Consider the following 25448-nt stretch of genomic DNA (forward strand, 5'->3'; position numbering starts at 1 on the left):
AATTCAAATTTTACCAAATCTTATTCAGTAAGAAGTAAATACAGAATGTTCCAGAAAGAGATCCCTGCCCAGTTTACACAGGGACTACTAGTAATGTGCAGGGAAAATATCCTGCCATCATTCTCACTTTGGAGTCTACTTATTGGAGAGTTTCTTCTGGTTGGGAAATGGAATTTCTGATCCAGGGGCAATTCCAACATTTCAAAAATCTCCTTTCACCCCAAATTGGAACAAAGTCAATTTCAGTGTAAATTCAGATTTTTTTTTCCAGAAACACTGAAAACAGCCTTGTCAAAACATTTATCATTTTGACTATAGTGAAGACAAGTGAATTATAAACCATTTCAACATCGTTTATTATAACGTCAACATGAAATATTTCAATAATTTCCAGTTGAAAACACATTCCCAGAAGACATTTCAATTTCATCAAGTCTGCATTTTCTGATGTTCTCTCAAAATTTCAACTGGCTCTATTCATTATCAGAAAAAGAGTCCAGTAACTGATTACACCAAAAGTCCCAGACAGAGGAGTAATGTGCAACAGCAAACCATAGTTTAATCAAAGCAGCACAATACCTCTTTAGGTTCCAGTTATACAACTGCCTCCTTAATGGGCATAAAGGAAGCCAAAGGATTGGGGCTCTGACCACAACAATAGTTCAGTTCACTAGATTGTTACAATGATCTCTAGGTACAACAAATGTAGAAATACATCACCTTGCAGAACCACATACTACCAATCTGCCTATAGGAAAATGCAAGGAATTTTGCTATACCAGAGATCATGTCACACCTTTTTAAAAAAAAAAAATCACACCTTTCAAGGAGAATATAAAGCCCCTGTCATTAATATCTATTTCCTAGTTCTATGCATCAGCCGTATGCAACTGTACTCTGTGGTGAGATGCAGTGCATTCATATTATAGCCAGAAAGCAAGCAAGGATATATAATGTATGAAGTCTCCACCAATTGCAAATTCTTCCAATTAGCTGGACAGCTGCTATATTCAGAGTACAGTTGCTCCTCACCTGGGCTCAATGCTGGCTGACTCAACTATCTCCAGTTTGTAGACAGCCTCCTTCTAATTCTGCCCCCTGCAGCCTAGCCCTGATGAAGATGATACAGTAAGAATTGTTTCAGAGTGGCAGCCGTGTTAGTCTGTATCCGCAAAAAGAAAAGGAGGACTTGTGGCACCTTAGAGACTAACATGTATTTGAACATAAGCTTTCGTGAGCTACAGCTCACATGCATCCGATGAAGTGAGCTGTAGCTCACAAAAGCTTATGCTCAAATAAATTTGTCCCTAAGATGTCACAGTAAGAACTGGAGACTGGTTGAGGAGTCTCTAATTCTACAAGCAAAGAAAAATGGTCCTATAGGGTGGGAGGGGAGGTAGTGGTGGAATGAGAAGCAAAAAAAAGTGTTTCCAAGGGACAATTTTTCAAATAAACCAGGGTGGGGTAAGGCCCATGGAAAGGTTGTATTCTGGTATGTTCATCACATTCTAAGAGGAAAATAGCCTAAAATTCTCCAGATTCTGCACCGGACCCTCCAGCGGTTGGGAGCTCAGCAACCTCCAGGTCCTCCACTTACTAGAAGAATTGTCTCTAACAAACATTTTCATATGTTGGCAACTATACCAGTCTTGCTTCACCCACTCTACTCTTTACTGTTTCTCCAAGTATTCATCTGTATTTGTTAAGTTTCTACTAGCGGAGATCATCCAAACGTTTCAAATTAGTCCCTCATTTTCCATCCAATTTTATCCTAGTAAGAATGAGTGTGAGAGAGAGCGCTCATTTGAGGAAAACAATGTGCATACACAAATACAGTAGAACCTCAAAAAGATAAACACCAGAGTTACAAACTGACCAGTCAACCGGACACCATGTGAAACAGGAAGTAACCAGTTAGACAAAAAAGGAGCAAATACTGTATTGTACTGTTCCAGTATTGAATCTTAAAGGTAGGCACATCTGGGCTGCCTGTCCCCCACTCAGAGCAGTAAGCTAGTAGCGAAGAGAATGAGGCTGACAGCTCAAGGCAGCGGGGAGAGCAGGAGCAGTGCTGGAGTCTGCACTGCTTTCACCCATTCCCCAGCAAAAAAGGGGGTGCTGTTTTCACCCCCCCTGCCCTCTGGCCAGGAGGGGGGGATGTGATAGGTCCTCCACCCCACCCCCCAGAGTGCCACTTGGAATCAGGGTACCACTGAGCCTACCTGACCTACCAGCCTGGGTTCCCTTCACAATATACTGCTGTGCAGCCTGCCAAGCCCTCCTCAATGCTGCAGGTACTCATTTCACAGGCTAGAAAAATCTCTAGCCTGGGTTCAGCCCTTCTAAACCAATTCAGGCTTTGTTTCTTAGGTGTTTACAGAAGTCATCTTAGGTGGGGAGTCAGTGAAGAATGAACCGTTTTGATATCACTCCCCTGCCTTAAATAGCTTTAGCATACGGCGGGAACCCTCTGTCTCCCAGTTTAATTCCCATACCTGGTCAGTGGAAAAACTATAGTATTATCATGGAGTACAGTACCAGGTGACTTGGTCACCTGTCCCTGTAGGGCCACCGCAGCCATGACTCAAAGGCTGTTTGCAGTGTGGCCAAGGATCCCGGACTGGAGATTAACATCTTCTAAGACCTATTGTTCTCCCTAATGGCCCATCCCAACTAGCCATCTAGACTGATTGCATTCAGTCTAGTGGGCCTTCCCCAGGTGTAAACACATTTGTAATAGATGCATAGACAATACTCCTAGCTTCAGATACCAAAATGCTACATGCATACATACAAATAGGATAATTATATTCAGTAAATCATAACCTTTCCAATGATATTTCACATGCCTTATCTTGCACAAAATACATCATAATTATGTCATACTCGTATCATAATATTTGTTATGAAGAATATGGGGCATAATGCCACAGTGGACAAGCTGTTTTCTCTCACACCCTGTCCTCCAGCCGGGAAGGGGACAAGCTTGCAGTCCGACCCAGGGAAAGATGCTGCCTGCAAGGAAGCTGCAGGCACTGAGGAGGGAGTTAGCTGCTGTTGGAACTCAGCTTGGAGTGTCCACTGCTGGAACTGAAGCCCAAACTGAACTTTGTTCAGAGTTACAATCATTTCAGAGTTACGGACAACCTTCATTCCTGAGGTGTCCATAAGTCTGAGGTTCTACTGTATATACATACACAGCCTGTGTGGGATATTCTTGCCCTCCAGTTTAAAAAATGGCTAAAATTATTTAAATCGTGCAGTATTAACAGAAGTGACTGATGTAACTAAAGGACACAAAGAACCTGTATGACAATCTCTGGGATATAGCTATGATTGAATAAAGTTTCCTCATAAAAGAAATATCATTAAGAATGCCTAAATTAAGCCAAACTTCATAACCTTATTACAATGCTGGGGAAAATTACAATAGTTCCGCAATGACCTATGGTATAACCTTCTACTGCTGTGAATATACAAAGAGCTGAAGGCAAACCACTTGAAGCTGTAGGTCGAATTTGAGAGATCATTTGTCATATTCTGGCCTTTATGGCAAGACTGCCTTTGCAATAACCATGGCACAAACCTTCAACTCCTAGCAGTCTAGGAGAAGTTCACTCTGATCATTGATATATACAGCATGGATCCCTAAATTATACTATGTATTGGTACCACATACTACAAAATTATACCTTTTAGAGTACTTGCAGTACTAAAAACATTGCGTACATAATTACTAGTCAACACTAGTTGTGGGGGCGAGGGGAGGAGAAGAGAATAGGAAGGTGAATTGCTTTAACTTGCATAATGACAGGTTTCAGAGTAGCAGCCGTGTTAGTCTGTATTCGCAAAAAGAAAAGGAGTACCTGTGGCACCTTAGAGACTAACAAATTTATTTGAGCATAAGCTTTCGTGAGCTACAGCTCACTTCATCGGATGCATCGATGAAATGAGCTGTAGCTCACGAAAGCTTATGCTCAAATAAATTTGTTAGTCTCTACGGTGCCACAGGTACTCCTTTTCTTTTTGCTTTAACTTGTACAAGAGATTTTTTTCCAAACTTTTTTTTAAATTTTTAGAATTGGTGAAGTATGCCAAATCAATATCACAACAGGAGTGAAAAAGGAAAGGGCAATAGAGGGTTTCTGTAACCATCTTCTACATACCAGAAAAGTATCTTGTCACATGGCAAAAGATCCCTTTGTCAGCAGATCAGTTTTTCTTCTATTTAATGGGAAGAGTTGAGTTCCACTGTTTTGCCATGAAGGGCCAGATGGTTAATTTTCTATCTAGCACACAGCAAGGGGCAGTGTGTTGTTGTGCTGCCCCTGGAGGGGAGACTGTTTCAGGTGTCCTGGTCTCTCCACCGCTCCCTGGAGGAAGTTAGCTGTGACAGGTCTACAGCTGTCACAGCACATGCTCCCAGATATGTCAGTGGAAGTATATAGTGAGGTGCGTTGTGGAGACAAAGTCAAGGCTGTGCCCCCCTCCATTCATTGGCACAATGTGGGGGAAGGGAGCAGCTCTGCACACAGGAGGCAGTAGTACAGCGCACCCATCTGGGGAACAGCAGGGCACCGTACACCTCTTTACTCCCTTGCATTGACACACAGGACAGACCATAAGCTAGCACTTAAGTTTTAAAAAAAAAAAAAAATCTGCCTCATACAAGGCAGAATTTGCTCAGTCATATTATTAATTAAGGGCATATTCTATGTTAACATGATTATTATGTTTTAAAGTGACAAGCTGAAATAGAAAAATAACTATGCCATTTAACAGAACATCTTACTTGAAGGAATGAATATGGGCATTTCATGAGAAACAGTTTGTCTGGAGGAGCATATATGGAAGAAGTGACTGTATATGGACACTTCATTTCTGAATAGCTAAAGCTACAAGTGACTATATTAATCTCTCTAGCTACCCAAAATGTAACCTCAATCATGACATTTTTCATTGCCATTCCATTACACTGTAGCTTTCCCATGAAATTCTTCATTCAAAAGTGAAAAGGACATTTCAGCACCTGAAATACATTCCTTTTTAGTGATAGCTTCATGAACATTCATCAGAATTAGTGACAGACTATCCTTAATTCTTACTGAGTGGCTGGAAACTTCATAGATAGTAATGCTGAAATGCATTTATTCATAACTAGTGTACAGAAATGAGTGTGTGACCAGGGATTACTGCATTCTTGATATAGCTAACCTTGCACAATGTAACAACTGAAAGGCAACATACAGGGGCCCAATCTTGAAAAGACTTACATGTGCATAAATAATTGTCCCAGTGAATTCAATGGGACTAACATGAGTAGTGGGACAAAGTTCCTCCTCTGCGTTGGTGGGTCCTGTGCTTATTGGCAGATTTTCTCGTCTCAGAGGTTCACGGCAGCCCTCAGTTTGGCCACTTTCATGGCTCAAATCTGCCTCATCACTGGCCAGCATGGGGAAAGGAAGAAGAACAATCCCCACAGTCTCTGCTGATCCACCTAGTGGATCAGGGAAAAGGCCAGAGATCTTCCCTTCTGGTGAAACCCACAGTCCAGTTCAACTCCTCTGGCATCAAGTAGGGAGTTGGAGGTTTGGGGGGAACCCAGGCCTGCCCTCTACTCTGAGTTCCAGCCCAGGGCCCCGTGGGTTGCAGCTGTCTAGAGTGCCTCCTGAAACAGCTGCATGACAGCTACAAATCCCTGGCCTACTGCCCCATGGCCTCATCCCAACACCTTCTTTATTCTCACCACAGGAACTCCCTCCTGATGTCTGATAATGCTTGTACTTCCCAGTCTTCCAGTAGTGCACCCTCTCACTCTCAGCTTCTTGCACCTCTTACTCCCAGCTCCTCCCATGCACCACAAACTGAAGTGAGCTCCTTTTTAAACCCAGGTGCCCTGATTAGCCTGCTTTAATTGATTTGAGCAGCTTCCTGATTGGCTGCAGGTGTTCAAATCAGCCTGTCTGCCTTAATTGTTTTCAGAAAGTTCCTGATTGTTCTGGAACCTTCCCTGTTATCTTACCCAGGGAAAAGGGACCTACTTAACCCAGGGCTAATATATCTGCCTTCTATCACTCTCCTGTAGCCATCTGGCCCAACCCTGTCACAGTAGTAATTTACATGCATATACCTTTGTAAGATCAGGACCTTGGAATATGTGATCCATTGGTGGTTAGTCTGGGACTGTATTCACAGATATGAAGAACATTTTTCAAACAAATTAAATTTGAATGTTTATACAGCAACTAGCACGACGGAGCCCTATCTGGCAGTGTCCTTTAAGCACTAGCACTGTACAAATGTGAAACAGCATCACATTCCACATGCCAGAAGTGGAAGAGATAGGCTGTCTCTCTGCAAGACACCATGGAAAGGTGCATAGACGCTGAGCAATGCAGCTGTACCCCATAAAACAATAATGTAGAAGAAAAGACTAATGCAGGTTGCTGAGCTACATGAACCAGCAATTTCTGCCTTATTACCTCCTGCTTCCTCTCCTCCCAAACTACCCTTGATTGTCCGCTTCCACCTCCCACTTCACAAACTGAGTGAAAAAGTTGGCAAGCTCCTGGTAAGCTACCTAAGACAAAAGGCCTCTGCAAGCAGAGTTGCAGGCATCTGTAATAAACATGGTAAATTATTTACATCACCTAAAGATACTAATAAAAAGCTCTTCAAAATTTACAAAGTTCTGTACAAACTGAACACAAACCACTCCACAGATGCTTTACATCAATTTTTCAATGATCTTGCATTACCACAAATTACTGCGGCCCAGCATGGAAACCTTGACACTCCTCTAACAGAGGATGAATTAACTGAGATGATGAAGAATATGAAAGTGGGGAAAGCCCCTAGGACAGATGGCTTCCCTGCTAAATTTTATAAATACTTCCTTGAACTCCTATGTGACAACACGTTTTAACTGTTTAATGAGTCATTGCTGAAGGGCACGTTTCCCCCTACACAGAGGGAAGCCCCAATATTCATCATTCCTAAGACAGGAATTCCAATTATAGGCCAATTTCATTTAATAATTATGTTAAAAATATTGGTAAAAGTTCTGGCAAGAATAATAGAGATGGTTTGGGGCTCCATCATATGCCCAGATCACATCAGGTTTCTCAGAGGCAATAATGGCTTAGATAATATCCATAGGTTATAAAAAGTTATGGCAATGAATATGAGGACCCCAAACCCCAAGTCAAATTAGCCTTAGATACAAAATATTTTTGATATGGTAGGCTAGAGATATGTATTTTACCCTACAAAAATCTGTATTTGGATCCATATTTACTTCCTGGATCCAACTGCTATATTCTAATCCAACTTCTCATATCATAACCAATGATACGGCCTTGGATTTCTTCAACTTCTTCAGGGGAAGCAAGAATGGACATTTTCTCCATTACTTTTTGATTTGGCTCTGGAAACTCTGTTAATAGCTATACAGGTTTATTCAGATATCCCAGGCATACAAATCAATACCATGAAGCATAAATTGATAATATATGCAGACAATGCCCTTTTGTACATCTCCAAGACAAAGATTCCAGCATGCTTATCGTTAATTCAAAAAACGGATATCTGGGTACTAAATAAATTGGGAGGGGGAAGATCAAAAATCTCCCAGTTGTCACGTAGTAGGGCTCTATCTCAATGGAATTCCTACAGGCAATATGATATAATTAAGTACCTTTGGTATAAAAGTACTGAGAAATATTAAACTAATGAAGATAAAGTCATATTCTGCACTCTCTCCCTCAATTTGGGGAAGGATCTACATAAAAATCTATATCCTGCCTAGGTCCTGTATATATCCCTCCATCTTATTTTTTAAAATTGAATAGCATTAATATAGTCTTCCTTTCGGGCCCATAGTCAATGCCCACAACTATCATTTAAAAGATACCCCACCTCCCATGTTCACAGAGAATTGGTATTAGGCTTCTAGATCTACAAAATTACCATTATGCTTTTATCATGTCACAGATGTCAAACTGGTTTCAGCATGCCCTTTTACCCACCTGGGTAGAAATTGTACATATATTAATGCACCTGATTCCATCCGAGTCTTATCAGTTCCTTTTTTTGTCTGAGGGAAAAATATATTGACACACAAGCAACCTATGGAACTCTTTGCCAGAGGATGTTGTGAAGGCCAAGACTATAACAGGGTTCAAAAAAGAATTAGATAAATTCACAGAGGATAGGTCCATCAATGGCTATTAGACAGGATGGGCAAGGATGGTGTCCCTAGCCTCTGCTTGCCAGAAGCTGGGAATGAGTGACAGGGAGTGGATCACTTGATGATTACCTGTTCTGTTCATTCCCTCTGGGGCACCTGGCATTGGCCACTGTCAGAAGACAGGATACTGGGCTAGATGGATCTTTGGTCTGTCCCAGTATGGCCATTCTTACGTTCTTATAAAGGTACCTACAGTGGTAGCTATGCAAAGGGTGTGGGCTATTCTAGTTAAGAGATACCAACTTCATCCTGATCCAGAAGCACTCATTTGGGGTAACCCAGACTTGCAAACTGGGAGCAAACCTATAATTTGGAAGAAGTGGCTGAGCAGGGCCATCATACACATCTCTCAGCTAGTCAGCAATGAAGACTGTGTCCCTTTTCTAATACTAAAGCAGTGTAATGACTTGTCACCCTCAGTGGAGTCGCAGTACATACAACTAAGATACTTGCTAACATCAATTTGGTCCTGTACAGATTCCCAAATTGTCACAAACTTACGAATTCTGGTTAATATTATTAAATTTTGAAGTGTTAATAGAAAACTGATGTATCATGAATGACGGTGTATCTTTACCAAGCTGAAAACTTCAATTTGAACGTGCAGCCATTTGCCTATTCTATTATCAGTTTGCCTCCATGGTGGGCTGCAATTCCAAAGACTGGTGGCAAAAGAACAACAAAAGAAAGTTTTTCCACTGAAAGGGAACAGTTCTAAACAGACTGACTCCCAAACAGGAGAACTGGTTCAACAAGGGAGAGTTTGTTCTGGCAATGAAGTCACCTGGCAGATGTTTCTGGTCACCTGGGAAGGCTGGCAGATTATCCCATGACAGATGACCATCACAAACTTACCACTTTCCACTCCAAATACAAGGCACATTTCTTTGACATTGCCTTCTCTAGCACACACATAGCAACTGATATATTTATATATTTAAAAAAAAAAAAGTACCAAAAAAAAAAAATACTCCACTGCACAAGCTGCTCCCTCGGGGGAGAGAATAAAAGAACCATTGTGACATATGTGTAGTCACATTGCTTAATGCAACGCTGGGAGATGCTCAGATATGATGGTGATTTAAGAATCTACATAGAATAGGAATAGAAGGCTAAATGTTATTTTAAAAAAAAGTGTGATGAGGTGTTTTTGGACATTTTGTCTCCAGCTGAAGAGAAGAGAGAAGCATCTCAGCATGTAGAGACCTGCATGAGACAAGGGGCCCTGCCTGCTTTCTTGAGCCCAGATGATCCTCCAAGGACTCCCAAAGAAAGGGAATTGTGGTTAGGATGTTTGTTGTGTCCTGTACTCTCCTGTGCTTAATATGAGGAAGTAAGAGAGCAATTGTGTTAGACTTCTGTGCAAAGTGTTCAAATGTGTTATCTGCTTCACAGTTATCACATGCCTTCAGAAACAGGTAAATTGTAAACCAGAAGGCTCACACCTTGAAGCAGAGTTCTGGGAGAGGGTGTGTTTAAGTACTGGAGGCTTAAGAGTCAGCACTGTACCAAAGGGCTAGGCAGCTGGACAGCAGGTTCTAGTTCTCAGGATGAGGTGCTAAACAATGGGTCTGCACCCCGAGAGTGTGTATAGGGACCTCAACTGGGGCAACGGCTAGACTCAGTTCAGGTCCCAGAGGCTTAAAATACCCAGGGGTCCAGAGGCTTGGATTCCCTTCACAGCAGTCTTGTGAGTAGATATGATGATGTTCAGCTAGGATCTGTGACAAACCCATACGATGCCCAGAACTATGGGGAACTTCAAAAATTCTTCAAGTTCATATCCACTATGTTTGCTTTGCTAATGAGGAACAACTTTATTAATCTGGAGTGTTGTGATTGTGTGAGAAGATGGATTTGTCATAGTCCTTACAGGCATCCCCATTGTAGAGAATATTACATAGTGTTAATACCACCTCTGTGGAGCTCAGGCTATGCTTGATGCAACAAAAGAGTTTTTTTCAAATGTATTGGATAGCACAAGATAAAGGCCTTACTCTCCAACATTTGTTGGCATTGTAATAAAGAAAGAGGGACCTTGACAGATGTATTATGGGACTATCCAATGGTCAGGCAGCTATGGAAAGATGACCTGAGTTAAAACAATGCTTGATTTCAGCAACTAAGCCTCTGCTAAAAATTATATTGTAGGATACTTACCCTCAAAGCTGGGTTTAACTTCACCACAAAGACTTTGGCTCCTGAGGGCTGCAATGTTCCCCAAGTTCATGATTTTACAAAGAGTGGGCACATGCCCAGAACAGAGCAGTGGTATTTAGGCCTGTCTAAGTTAGCAGCCAAAAAAAGAAAATATAACGGACCTCTACAGCAGTAAACTAAAGTCAAAGATAATTTGACTCTATTTTAGGTAGATTTGGATTTAGGGGGGAAAAAGCTGAGACTGTTCAAAGAATGGCAGACCTCCATTCCACCTAACCTTCCTCTTTTCCGCATACTTCTCACTATTTATGATCTTCTATTTTATTACTGTAACCTCATCCTAATGTTATATCTGTTGTATTTACTTGTATTTGTACAGCTCTGATAAGTTGTAAAGCTGCATAACTATTGAAGATCACATGAAGAGTATGGTATAGATCCAAGCTGTAAGACATTTTCCTGTTTGTACTTTTGTCTGTTTCTTCACAAAAATCTATCACAAACACCACAAGTGACACCTATCTATGTATTTAAGCCTCCCATCATCATAGTACCTGTACACCACCTGTATATTTAAAAACAGAAACGAGAAATCTCTATTTTTTGCTCCAACAAAATGCCTCAGCTTTAAACTGGAGCTTTACGGGCAAGAGGATATATAAAAATTCTTCACCACCCTTTATATGTTGTTCAGAGTCTCATGGCAAGCTGGTCCTTTCATGTGCAGCTCTGGCTCTTGTGTCCTGTTCAGCCCAGGAGAACTGTAGGTTGGGCTGAGAAAGCAGGCAGAGATAATAAAGAGAGAGTCTCTAGGAAAAGACCTAGATGAAGGCCACAGAGCTGGGGGACGTATACTGAAGAAGGGGTGGTGTTTTGGGCTAGAAAACAAGAGTGGGGGAAAAGGGTGAAAGCAGCAGCTAGCTGTGGGTCTCCAAAGGGCCATGGAAGGAGCCCAATGGTAAAAGATTCTTGTGAAACCCTAAGCTAAGTGTAGGGAAGACACTGAACCAATGAGTGAAAGTTCTTGAGACTTTCTTTGGACTTTTGTTTACCTTAGAATGGGAGAAGTTTCTTTGGTTTAGCTGAAGGACTAAACTATCCAATCATGGGGAAATGGAGTCAGTGGCTGTACCCAACAGACACGTCAGTCACTTCTACACTTATCTTTCTGGGTTGTAAGATCTCTGGAGAAGAGGCCATGTCTACCTCTGTTCTTGTACACCACCTATGATAATGGAGCCTCCAAGCAGTACTGTAATATTTACATTAAACAACAACCCAGCACCTTGGTCTTCGTGTGCATTAAATCTTTGCTTTTTCTCCAGAAACTGCCCCAAAAAAGCAGGCAATTTGTGGTAGTGACCAGTGATGTAGGTATCTCCTTTTGGCTTCAATAGGGCCAGGAATCAGATGGAGACCACCAGCTTATTTCACACAACCATCCAATTCTAAGAACTTCCAGTCACTATCAATCTGGCTGTTATTTTAAACTGATAACAAAAGTGAAATTGTATATACACAATATATATACAATTTCCAGTGCCCTGAGGTGCAGTCCTCCTCAGTAACAATTAAATACTTAACATTCAATATTTCTAACTGGAATGTTACTGTATGTGTGCACGTGCTTCTTTGTAGCATATATATGCTTTATTCTTTTTGATATACCAGCACACAGTAAGGAAGAAAGTAGATAAGATCTATTCATCAGAAGTCTATAGCTCTGGAAATGTTAAAGACTTTTTAAAAAAGGCAAAGAAAAGAAAGAAACCCGCTTTTCTCATTTGGATTAGTATTGCCTTGTTTTCATAGGTGGTAGGTAGGTAGGACTAGAGGAGGCTTAACCTCTCCAAACCTGAGCCATCCCACAACCTACATACACAGCCCAGTTTAACAGGTGAAACGCCACCTCTGGCGGTACCTAGAACTGCCTAGTGGCCAGCAGCAGGATGAGTGGGGAGGGTCCCCAGAGCCCATCAGTTGGCAACGAGCTGTCAGCACCCACTAAGTCAGCCCCATCCCTGGTGTGGCAGCGATGTGTCCATCCCTCCCAGTGCCTGCAGGCGGAGCTGGGCTTGGTGCGAGCAAGGGGGGTAGTGAGTGACAGAGGGAGAAGAGGCTGTGGAGAAGGCAGCCAGACACAGGCACCACCCATAGCTCCCTGCCTCCAACTCCTCCATCACTGACCCCCAAATAACCCCCTCCCACAGGCCCCCAACCAATCCCCTTCATCATAGCCCCCCACCCTGTCCCTCCCATATCTCCCACCCACTTCCCTCAACCACCATCCTACAGCCCTCCTCTCCTCCCAGTTACAGCCCATCCTACCTCTCCACATCAGCTCCCACCTTCCCAAATAAACCAGCCCCACAAGTAAATGCTCCCATAAAAGACATCACCCTGCCCAAACCCTTACAAACACACACACACACACACGGGGAGTGCAGGGTGGGCTGGCTCTCCAACACTCCCCACCACTGCCGTCTCCTCCACATTGGACATCAGAGCAGTACCTGACAGTTTTACTCTACCTCCCCCCCCCCACAGAATATTGCCACCAGACACTTATGTTTATTTGGGGGAGAGGGGGGGTGGTTGTGGTTTTTTAAAAGCAAATATTGTATTCGTGACCATACAGTAATCTTAACATTTTTGTTCATGAAAATCTGTTCGTTATGAAGAAATCCTAGAAGTCAGGGTAAAAGTAAACTTCTGTACTTCCTTGTCATTAAAGAAAGGATTTATAGGGTTCTAGACACCTGTATGATGTCTCAAGAGGAAGAGGTATTCTGGGTATATTATACAAGTTAAAATGACTAAAATCAGACCCATAATATACTTTAAAGAGGGTCATAAGATTGCCAACTGTGTAACAGAAGTGTATTCTTTTAAATGGTGTAGTTGGCATATGGTATCATCATTATTTAGGTATCCGATTACACTTTTTGACACAGCATAGTAGAAAAACTGTTCTACTTCTGGATTTAGAGTCACTTACACCGGAGACACAAAGACAGGAGGGAAATGTGGAATGAAAAACCAGGTCACTGGTACAGTTTTGCTCTCTTGACATTGCAACTTTATAGAATGTCAGTGTAGGAGAACAAGGTCTGAACTTTGCTACCATTTTGAAAGAAAATAATGCATTCCATTTAGACCAGTCTGGATACAATTTACAAGAATCTGTGCAGACAAAGCAATCACAGATTCCCACACTATTTAAATTGAAAGCATCAGATACAAATTATCCAGATGCATTTCAGTGAGTCAAATATAAAGGAGTAATAAGCAGCAAGTCCTGCATATGCCTAGGAAAAAAATTATATCTGTATTGATTTCTCCTGCTGACACACTGAAGCAGCCAGCCATTAGGTAAATTCATGAACAGAGATTAGACTATTTAGATGGGGTTTAAAATTTCATATTTTACTCAGTGAATTGATTCCATTTTAGAAAGATTAATATTTTTAAGAAAGCACTAGCAATGAATGTTCCTTTCAGCTGACCAACAATGTGGCCCTAAAGCAATCAAGTCCCTGGACCAGTCAAACGTCTGGCTGCCATAATGTTTAATGGCTGATCTATATAGGAAAGCTTCAAAGGCTCAATGCTTGTGGTACAATGGACTATTCAAAGTAAACCTGTATCATGGAAAAAGAGATCATATCCGTAACTGCAGCATTGCAAACAGCTATACCACTTTCCTTTACCCTTTTAGAATACATTTCTCAGTCACTTTAGTGCGTGAAGACTGGGTATCTATACATGAAAACAGAGGTTTTCACAAATATTTCTGAACTAATTTGGAGCAGGGGAAAGAGGGAAGATCATCATTTTGATGCTTCCTGGTTATTCACCCTGCACAGATAAGGCATCTATTGCCTATACACCAGACAGTGCACAATAAATCTAGTTCACCTGGAGAACACAGGTTGAAAAGATTTGGGCACACCAGTAAATCAGCTCAAGACAATTTCCAGCAGCAAAGTATTTGTTGTGAAAATAGCAAGCAAAAAAAAAAAAAAAGAAAAAAAAAAAGAAAAAGGGTCTCTTATGGAATGCACTTCTTCGTATACAAACAATTCACTGAAGTCTGACAAACCTGCTACTGAATGCAGGAGGACCTTATTTATCCTCAGTTAAACAAATAAGGTAAATCAATCACTGGTATAACTCCATTGACTAGTGGATCAATCACCCAATCTCACAAAAAAAATTAATTTTGCCCTGAAACATACTGCAAAAATACATTTAATGCTGCTTCAAAATAGATCCCTTGATAGGAAATGAGATTTTATAATTCCCTTGTAATTTTTAATCTTTGTGTATATTTTAGGAATGCAAACTTCACCTTCTTGATGGGTAGCATAAGTTTGGTGAGATGGTAATGACTGGTTAAAAATAATGGTGGGACAATACAATAGGAACTAGGTGAACTCTAACTGCTCATTTAGGGGAGAGATAGGTGGATTCCACTGAAACATACTTTCCTCTAACTCTTAAAGCTTTTTTATTTAGGCACAAATAGGCAAGAAAAAGATTCAATCAATCACCATTTCCCTGTTGCATGCCCTTGTTTAGCAAATAAATACCACGCAGGTGTGAATTTGTCTAAGGCAGAAATCTTTGGAGGTTTGTTTCAGAGAAAATTTGGCATTTTTGTGGTAGTTCTCTACCCTTGGAAAGTACCCTTGGTAGTTCTCTACCCTTTGGCATTTTTGTGGAGACTTCTCTACCCTTGGAAATCCACTTCTATTTGGAATGTGATGCTTGTATATTAACCTGCCAAAATGTGACACTTTGTGGATCTTACCATCTGAAATTTTTTCTTCCCCCTCAGAACTATATTCTTCTGTCCTTGCAACAATAGCTGTTTTCTCCACTGCAGTGTTGGTAGGCAGTGCCTGTAGCAGTTATTTTCTTTGCTTCCCTTTTGTCACACTTTGTCCATTTCTTAATGCAGGGTCCAAATCTTCCCATCTCTCTCCTGCAGACAATGCCTGGGACTACAATCTTATCAAAATCACATAAACTAAGCATAAGAAAGCCTGCTCAGTAACTAGATGAAAAGATGTTGCAGGAAGTGATGCAAGTAATTCAATAAATAGAACTGTCCTCCTGAGTGAGTATCGACAATTCCCCATCGTGGTGGCCAGATACACTGTTCTACTGGATGAGACAGAAAATAAAGTCCTACTTTGATCATTAAAAATCCCATAGAATTTTTCATAAATAGAGTATTCATCTCCGTCCTGTCCAAACTCCAATGATGGAGTTCTCTCCAGCTAACACTCCTTCTTTGATTAAGGTTTCCCACAATAAATATTTTCTCTCATTCTAAAATTCTGTTAACTGAACAGAAAGGGATGGTTTTTTTTATTTGGATAACATTGTATTCCTTTCCTATTCTAATATGGTGTACAATATTCCCAGATATTGCTGCTACTATTGGTAGTAGTTATACAGTATTAATCAATCAATCATCCCCAGAGGTGGTTCCATTAAGTGATTCCTACATCCTGTACATATTGTCTGTAGAGGACCTGGTAATCCTTATGGATGACAGACAATACAAAAACATGTCATTGTTATAACAGTATAGTAGCATAATGAGTCAAAGATTGTTGGGGTCCTGTTCCCTAATCACATCTGTTTGGCAGGGTTTCCCCTAAGAGTTCCTGATCCCTACAGGAGATTGTAATGCTGTGACCTTTTGTACCAGAAGTTCCATTTATTCTGGCAGGAAACTGGATTTCCGCCTCATGGTCACAGAGGATTCTGCATATAACTCTGGGTTGTACTGAGATTATGTGGCAGGACCAATAGCAAAGACACAAAAATGCCTCCCAAACTGCTGTTAACCTACATTCAGCTGCTGTTTTGGAAGCAGATTACAGTCTAGCTATTCTCTTTTGGAAAGACAGCCAAAGATTCTTCCCCCCTCCCCTCCCCCCCGTAACATCCTCTTACTGAGGATACATTTCAGAGCACTCAAAATAAGGATAAGTGAAGATTAAGGTGTAATGGAGCACCTTGGTTAGATGCATTGCTCCAAGAACTCCACCCAAGAGCTCCTGCCCATGTTACAGTGACTGTTCACCAGCACAGGCAGATCCAGCCCCTGGAGGGTGACCCACTCCTGTCTGTAGTTTAAGGACTGTGGCCAAGGGAGAACAAGCATATAACTGGGGCTCCTTTTTATTCCAGTGATCCCCAGATTTCTACATTTCTGTTACTTTCATTGGACAGTAGAACCAATGACTGACCACTGGCAGCCAGAATAAAACACTCTAAAGCTGCTCAGATTTTCATCAGAAGCTGGACCAATACTTGGACAATTCCAGGATGAGGGGAATACAAGGAGGATTTAAGCTATTAGCCAGGATGGATAAGGAATGGTGTCCCTAGCCTCTGTTTGTCAGAGGGTGGAGATGGTTGGCAGGAGAGAGATCACTTGATCATTACTTGTTAGGTTCACTCCCTCTGAGGCACCTGGCATTGGCCACTGTCAGTGGACAGGATACTGGGCTGGATGGAACTTTGGTCTGATCCAGTCTGGCCATTCTTATGTTAAGCTGCATTGTAGCCCTACCCCAGAACAGCATTGAGCACTTCTTGGCTGTAGCCTACGATCTGGGTTTCTTACCTGTAAATTCAGGAATAAAGGGCAACAACCCATTCTATGATTAAAGAAATTCACCAATGGGAAAAAGTCAGAAGACCTAAGATTTTTATTCTTCACTTCAGCAAATACGTAGAGTGCAGTCAAATGTAAGTGATTACTGTTTACTTTAGATATTGCAGGGAAGTGTTCATTTTCTAGGCAGCTCAAGTAATTTCTCCTGCACTGGTACCTTTCAGTTCTAACAGACTGTTTTACTGTGCAATGAGAATGACAGTAATGCATAAATCTGTCATAATAAAAAAAACTTGGCATCCAGATGTTGGATGACTGGTACTTTGGAGACTTGTACTGTCACCAGACAAGAACTGCAGTTTTTTGTATCTAAAAAAAGCAATCCATCAACCCTAAAAGCTTTTAGAGAAATTCAATACCTTGATGCAACTTTGTTGAGGAAGCAATCAATTACCTCTCTCTGTTATCATCCATATTGTATATTTAAGTCTACTAGTAAAATTGCACCTGCACAATAATTACAGAATATTTGTGTTCTCTATTTGTAAGGACTAAAAGAGATGCAGGATCTGACCTCTTCAAAAAGGAAAAAACACTGAGATCTGCAGAAAACAAAAAAAAATCCTATATATAGTTATAGATACAGGTGTATATGCAATATGCTACATGCATACTTATTTGACAGCATCCCTAAATAAAGCAGAAAAACCATTTGCTTTCCTATTAGCAAAAAAACGCAACTTTGCTAGAAGGCTGTAAGAACATTAATATCTAAAACACAACCAATCAGGCCTCCAGCTATTTAATATAGTTCAGCTACCTATAGCATCTGAGGAATGCTGGGGTTCAGGGACACCAGGCCACATTCAACTTCCACAGGTCAGTATTTCTGCCCCAACTTCATGTATAAGGAGTGTTACAGGAGTCTCTACACGAGTTCTGCACCATTTAAAGACTCCCTTATGTCAGGGGAAGTGGCCAGGTAAGTTAGCTTCAGTGCTGCTTTGTGGCAATGCAGTTAAGAATCAGGCCATTATACTTAGAACTCTTTCATGCACTTTAATAAACCTTAAATGCTAGGAACTCTGGAATTACAGTTGATATCTGTGATGTTAGGGACTGGCTAATGTAATAACTGTCCACTATCACCCCAATTACCTTTGGGCTCTTAAATCTTCAAAAATTCAGACACAGCAATATAAACAGTATTAAAAACAGACAAATTTTAACGTCTTCCACTAACCCCACTATGAGGTAACACATCTGTTACTCACTCCCTCATCCTGTCTCCCCTGGTGAGATCTTGAGCTATCTTCCTCCCACCCCATCAAAGTCCTGAAAGAGGGGGTTCTCCTCCATTCCTCTGCCCTAATCACTCAGTGTGTATATAAAATTATAATATATACAATTTCATTGTAATCTCTATATTTTAATTTCTATAACATTGTATACATTATTGATGTCATACTGCATCCATCACATGCTTTTCTGTATTTACTTGAAAAACAGCTGTTTACATCTTTCTATACTAACCCCTAAATACCATTCTGTAGCTGGGCCAACGTAACAGAGAAATTTGATGTCTGTAGGCCAAACCATTTTGTAGCTATAAGCAGCTTAAAAAAAAACACGCACCAAAAGGATTCTTCAGATTGAAAGGCTCTTCATTTTCTGAATTCTTGTCTTTATAAAAGTTCTTGTATAATTTGAATAAAGCTTTCAAAATAGGAAAATGATGATTCTAGCCACGGGTAAGATGGGCCATGTAAACTTTCAAGTGGCCCAGAGGAATACTGATAAGACAGCAGGAGTATTTGAGCAAGAATGTGGCCCAAGTGAGCTGCAGCAGCAACACAGCTTGGAACCAATAACGGGTTAGTTTACAACTAACATTTTTCTGTATGTCTGTGAAAACAGCTCACCCCCCTCTGCAATTCTCCCATGGAAGCACTAAGATGCACCTCTCTGCAGTGAGGCCAAAAAGACAAAATTTAGAGCTCATTGGAAAAAGCATTCTGGAACCAAAAAGAACAGATAAGCTAGCTTCAGTGCTGCTTTGTGGCAATGCAGCTAAGAATCAGGCCATTATTTTTAGAACTCTTTCATGCACTTAATAAACCTTTTGGAATTCCCAGATCTTCAAAAAGACAAAATCTGAAACAAACTTTCCCAAAATAATTGGGAAACTTTCCCAAAATCCCCTGGTATAAAATAAGTAAAATTTCAGATGGATTATTTTAATATTGGTGAAGTTATGGAAGGGAAGGCCAAGTATATTGTTAGAAGCTGACTTCATCCCTAACTATGGAGAGACAACTAGCCTTTCCACAGTAAATTAAACCAGAAAGAATAAAAAAGGAGGCCCGTATCCTGCCTATCAAATCCAGGTTAAGTGGCCTTCTTTCTCATGAAACTCTTCAGGAAGAACTAAGTGTACTCAACACCTCACAGAAAGCACAAAAAGCTTTTCAGAATTAAGGCCTCAGTAATATGTTGAGGGTTGAGATGAAATAATAATAATAATAATAAAAAAAAAAAGTGTGTTTCTGCCTAAGGGCTCATCAAAAGAAATGTAACTTAAAGTTGCGTAACTCATTTTCTTGATTTAATTCCTTCCATACTTGAAGATTTTGATTTACTCAGAATAGTAATTTAGCCTCCAAATAAACTTATAAATGAGCATCAGTTCAAGCAGCATGGGTTAGAAAAAGACGTCTAGTAAGAGACAAAAAAGCTCATAGTGAACAAGAAAAGCAAAGTTTTGATTTGACAGATAACCATACTTATTTCCTCCCTATTTATAGCTACAAGGTGAGGTAAAACTCCATTTTAGAAATGACCTTGCACATTATAAGAACAACATCTGTACTTTTTCTATTCAATGTGCTACCACAGCACTAATGAAAAAAAGGAAATATCACTCAATACAGGAATAGCTCCCTCTGCTGGACTTGAATTCTTTTTTCTGGCTTCCTGATTTAATATGTTAAAGCTAAAAGATACATTGAATCATTAATAGCAGAAATCATCATCCTTAGGGTTTAAAAAAAAAACCTAATGATTTTCATAAATGACTTCTGATTTGGGGTGCTCAATTTGAGATGCCTTAAAGGAACCCATGTTGCCAAAAGTGCCGTGTTCTGAAAACCAGGCCCCTTTAAAGGTGGAACAAGCTGAGCATCCAAACTTGAAGGACCCAAAACAAAATGCAACTAAACGTTAAGAAATCAATCTGTTGTTCTGCTGCTAAGTTGTGATGGCTAAGGATGGGCAAAACTGTTCAGGAGTAAAAGAACAGACCCTGAAGAAGTTAAACCCAAACCTGGAACTGTTCTTGATACAGTATTTTTAACAATTGTGTTAATGTTTCTCATATATTTTCTCCATTTTAAACATCTTTATACTTCCACAAAATGCAGAATTTTTTTTTTCAAGACAAACTAATCTTGTGGTACCAGTATTTACAACCTAGCCAAAATTAAGAGGGCCTGGAAATCTCACTAGGCAGCCCATTCTCCTTAAGGACCTAGTCCTACTCCCAGTAAAGTTAATTTGCATTTTATAATAGGATCCAGCCCAATTTCTCCTGTTCCAAAACGTTCAGAGGCACTTAACCAAACCATACTGAAATTTCTACCCTTTGGCGTTCACCTATTGTCACTCCTGACATGAGAAAGGTTGCAACTAAAAAGGCAATTGTTACCACACAGATATTGGAAATGCTGCAGTTAAGCCCTTATACTGTAAATAGGAAATAAGGACATGATCATGCAGACCTGATTCACATATATAAAATTCTTGACTTTTGTGCATGTGCTCCCACCAGTAAGGATTAAAGGCTGCAATTTGGCAAATAATTTGATCATGCTCTTAAATTCAGCCCTATTCAGCAAAGCATTTACACATGTGTAACTTTAAGCATTGAAGAAACGAGGCGGGTCAGGTAATCCTCTTTTATTGGACCAACTTCTGTTGGTGAGAGAATCAAGTCCAAGAGCTCCGTGTGGCTTGTCTCTCTCACAACAGAAGTTGTTCCAGTATTGGACATTACCACACCCACCTTCTCTCTCAGATACCCTGGGACCAACACAGCTAAAATTACACTACATTTAAGCATTGGCATCAATTGGATTTTAGTAGATGCATGAAGTTAAGCATGCATCCAAGTTCTTTGTCGAATAGAAACAGACTGCTGATCTGAGGTTTTTATAAGGTTTCTTACCAGAATTTTATTTTCTCTGAACACATTGGGCAAGATTCTGTTTTGTGCCTCTGCATCCTCCCTGGGATAAGTTAGACAGCCCTGGGGGCTAAAGTTACTCCAGGCTGAAGTATCTCCAGGCTGCCCTGTGGGCCACAGAACTGGCTGGAATCTTCACTGCCTCCCAACACCCTCTCCTCTATGCCGGGATTGGGAGGGAGTCCTCAGAATGCAGTCTTACAATTGTCTTCCTCAGTGCAGGCACCAGGAATCCTCTCTCAGGCAGAGAGAGACACACTTTTAGGACCCCTTTATGCCACTGCAGTCCTCTTAGCCAGTGTACGGGGACTAGAGCAGAAGTGAGGATATCACCTATTGTCCTTTCAGATCCACACTGTAGGGGTCTCACATCCTGCCACATGAGCCACAACTACTCAGAAGTGTAAAGCCATTATTAGGAAACCTGCCCCTCAGATCCAGCATTCTGGAACAAAAGATTCCAGAATGCCCCTCAGCTCCTCTTTGCCTCACACAAAATTAAGATATTCTAGAGGAGGAGAAAGACTGCACCGCACCTTAAGTGGGGGGCTGTTGTCCAGTTTGCCAGGGGAGAGGGAACAGCACTTTAGAGATGAAGGATGGGAGAAGGGCTCAGAAGCTGCTGCAAAAAGGGGGAGTGGGTCAGCATGGTGATGCTGACACATCCTCAGGGACTGGAAGGGCTGGGGAGTTGAACAGGGGCAAGCCCTTTTTCCCCGGACTAGAGGTAGCACCCACCCTCCTTCCCTTTGAGGTGGCAAAATACCAGGTGTGATCATCATGCTAGTCACTCCTTTTAGGGGGGCTGGATAGGAATATTTCCCTTACCACCAGATTGGACTAGCTGAAGGGGGGGTTCACCTTCCCTGCAGTGGGTTTGGGGGCATGGGCTTTGTTATGGCGAGTAGGGAAGGGTGGTAGGCTATATATTACAACTGATTATATAAATGAGGGGCAGATGTCCAGTGCAGGTACACATATGGAACGTTTACAGTGACCAGATAAATGGCTTGGTAAAGGACTTAAAGGGGAGATGTTTGTTAAAGGAGCAGGATGGGGGTGTTGGGGCCTGGTACAGCAGGGAGCCAACACCCTTCCCCCCCACTTTCCTTATAGCCCACTGTGGCAGGGCTTGTATCTCAACAGCCCTTTAGACAAGAGAGGCTGGGTTACCTACCACCTCCTACACCCAAGTCTGTGTTCTAAACCCCTTTGTAGTTAGCACAGTGTGGCCCAGGGGCCAGAGTCCATCTACTTCTCCTTCCCTAGTGAGGTAATGCAGCCTAGCAGCCAGAATCCATACAACACACCCCTAGGGCAGTGCAGCCCAATGGTCAGAGTCTATCTAATTCCCCTCCTCTGGCAGGGTAATGCAGCCTAGCGACCAAAGTCCAACTACCTCACTGTGTGGAGCCACCCCCTTTTAAAGGTGGGTATGAGGGGTAGGGGGACCTGGTCCTGCCCCGGGTGCCGACCCAGGGCTTTGATGGTGGCGAGTTCTTCTCCTCACCTGTGGGTCTGGTGCGGATCCTCCCAAAATACTCCAGCCTGAACCGTCTTTGCACCATTCCCCTTTAAGGACTCCCTGGGTCACTTCCTACCCCTTTCTCAGATTCAACCAGATCTGCAGCGTCCTCCGCTTCCCCTCTGCAGTGCATCTGGGCATGTGTGGTCTCTGCATCCTGGTGTGCAGGCTACTCTTCTGCTGGAGAGAGTGATGAGCTTCTTCCCCTCCGGCAGTCTGCCTGGACTGAGCAGCTCTGCAGGCTTTTATACACGACTTCCAGGTGGATCATGCCCAGCAGAACCTCAGGAGTGGGGCTTCTTCTGCTAGGAGGGAAGGATTAACCCCTACTGTACCTGTGCGGGGCCAATCCGCCCCATCACACCCACCTTATATGGGAATGGTAAGATCCCAGCAATGAATTGGCTGGGGGATCTGGATGAAAAAAGAGGGGGGCTGACAGAAGCTCCCAAGTAGATATTGAATGATCATGGAGTTACCTGCATTGTACACTTTTATCTGCCATGTAGTCCCAGACACCTAATAATAAAGTTTCATCTGATTAAAACCATATCAAGTGTCCCCTGTCCTCCTTTTGGTATAGCTGAACAAACAATGGCTCTGCAGAGGCAAAACTTTATGAGAACAGTTGCCTCTGCAGATCTGTAGAATAGTAGCAAACAGTGACAAACCTCATGATCACAGCTAAACAGTATTTCTCAACTCTCAGTTCCAGTTGTTTCTCCCTCTGAGCAGTGTAGATTCTCACAAATGAAAGGACCTGATTTCAAAGAGATTAGTGAGGCCAGATCCCCTTTAGTTTCTAAAGGCCATGAACCTCTATACCCTTCAGATTATATCTGAAAGATGTGCTTTCTTTAAAATTTTTCAGTAGACGCCCTGCCTTTTCAGCCAAATGGCATTTTCTGGTTTATACTCCCCTGAAGTAATATGCTAAGCAGACAGTCAACTGCTTGCAGAAGCTTTGATTAATGTGAATCTCAGATAACTTTTGCTGAGTAATCACCATGAAATTACATGCAACTTAAAAAAAAACAGCCTGTTACACAAGTCTTCACAAAGAAAGATACTGTAATGTGACAGCTCAGTTTTAAATAAATTAATTGCACTTTTGACAAATTATAGACCAAACATACAATTTCCTTTTTCTGAATCTTACTGGCTAGAACTAACCCAGTTCGCTTTGTTTTGATGTCTTGATTAAAAGCACAAAACATTTGCCTGCTGAAATATCATAATCACAACAGAAGGAGGTCACTTGACATTGCTAAAAATAGTATACAGAAATGTTACAACCTAATAAAAAATAGATGTGTCAAAAAACGAACAGATAACTTTAATTCTGTGTCCACACATTAGTCATTTAGGGCCTGATCCTACAGGTGCTGCTTGCCTCACCAGAGGTACTGAACATCCTCACCTCACATTAGTGTCACAGGCAGCTCTGAGGGCTCAGTACCTCAAAAGGAGATGCTCAGCAGCATAGAACATTGGTCCTCTGCAGCTATATTTGGCCTCTGCCTAAGTCGGGCTATAAAACAGCACCTTGCCTATGCTTGCATGTCTTTTTGTGAACCTCAAGTCTTTTAAAGCCATGTGGTATCACTGCAAAATATGGCATTGCTTTATGTCTTGTGAGGGAAATGGGTTCCTCCTCCCCATCCCCGATGAGGCCATTAGCATACTCTGACAGATGTGAATAGGAACAGCATTTTATGAATGCATGAACTAATATAGTTTTCATTGTATTTAAATTATTGAAAATAAATCATTCATTTTAAATCAAATCTTTTTAATGTGAATCTTGGGGCTATGCTTTAGCATTGTGGCAGAATTTGCAGTACCAATATATAAACATATATCTTTAAGTTAGATATTGGACCAGTACTGATTACTACCACAACGCTGTAGAGTCTCATGACAGAAATATTAAATGACCACAATTCTTAGTTAATTTATCCTGAGCACTGTAAACCTTCTAGGGCCCTTGACATCAAATAAAATCAGTTTCTTCCTTGCACATGACATTTAATTGCTTACTTGGAAGGGTCTTCATCATACCTTCTTCAATGAAATTTTAGGGTATATCTAATTCTCAGATGTAAAGCTAAAGACATATTTGAATACAAAATAATAGCATGTTGACCATAACACCAGTTAAATTGAGGTCAATTAACAGATTAAATGAGCCCATCCCCTTCCAGCCGCAGTACCCTCAGTTCCCTCATCCATCATTCTAACCTTGCCATTTTCTGACCTTTAGACTACTTCTGCCCCAGCTGTCTAGTCCCTGGTACCGTCTCTGTAATCCCATCCATTCCCTTGCCCCCTTTTTTCTAAGGTCTTCTGACCTCTGGCCCCATATCCAGGTGATCGTCTGGAAGTACTCCCTCTGCCAAGGAAAAGCAGTTAGGATTTGGAGTATGGACAAACATTGGCCAATAAGTAGCACATCCTTTAGAAACAGCTAATAAAATATGAGAAACCAAAATTTAAAAAAGTGAGAGGTTTTTAAAATATTTGAAGGGGGAAGAGGTAGAGCAAAATTTGATTTAAAAACATTACTATTAAAAAATTAACTAAAATCAAAGTATTTTCCTGCATAAATAATTGAAGTTTTTAATCATTATTACTATAA

At 41.3% G+C, this 25448-nt stretch overlaps 1 long non-coding RNA gene across 1 annotated transcript in view; it reads right to left on the minus strand.

The window, feature by feature from the left end:
- Positions 1–896: 896 nt before the first annotated feature.
- LOC122458663 overlaps positions 897–25448 on the minus strand; it is a 48394-nt gene continuing 23842 nt past the window's right edge. Inside the window, exon 3 of the long non-coding RNA XR_006278776.1 lies at positions 897–1111. This is a non-coding gene — a long non-coding RNA (uncharacterized LOC122458663). The remainder of the gene's footprint in view (positions 1112–25448) is intronic.

This window comes from Dermochelys coriacea, chromosome 2 (genome assembly GCF_009764565.3).
Source record: "Dermochelys coriacea isolate rDerCor1 chromosome 2, rDerCor1.pri.v4, whole genome shotgun sequence".
Classification (NCBI taxonomy): domain Eukaryota; kingdom Metazoa; phylum Chordata; order Testudines; family Dermochelyidae; genus Dermochelys; species Dermochelys coriacea.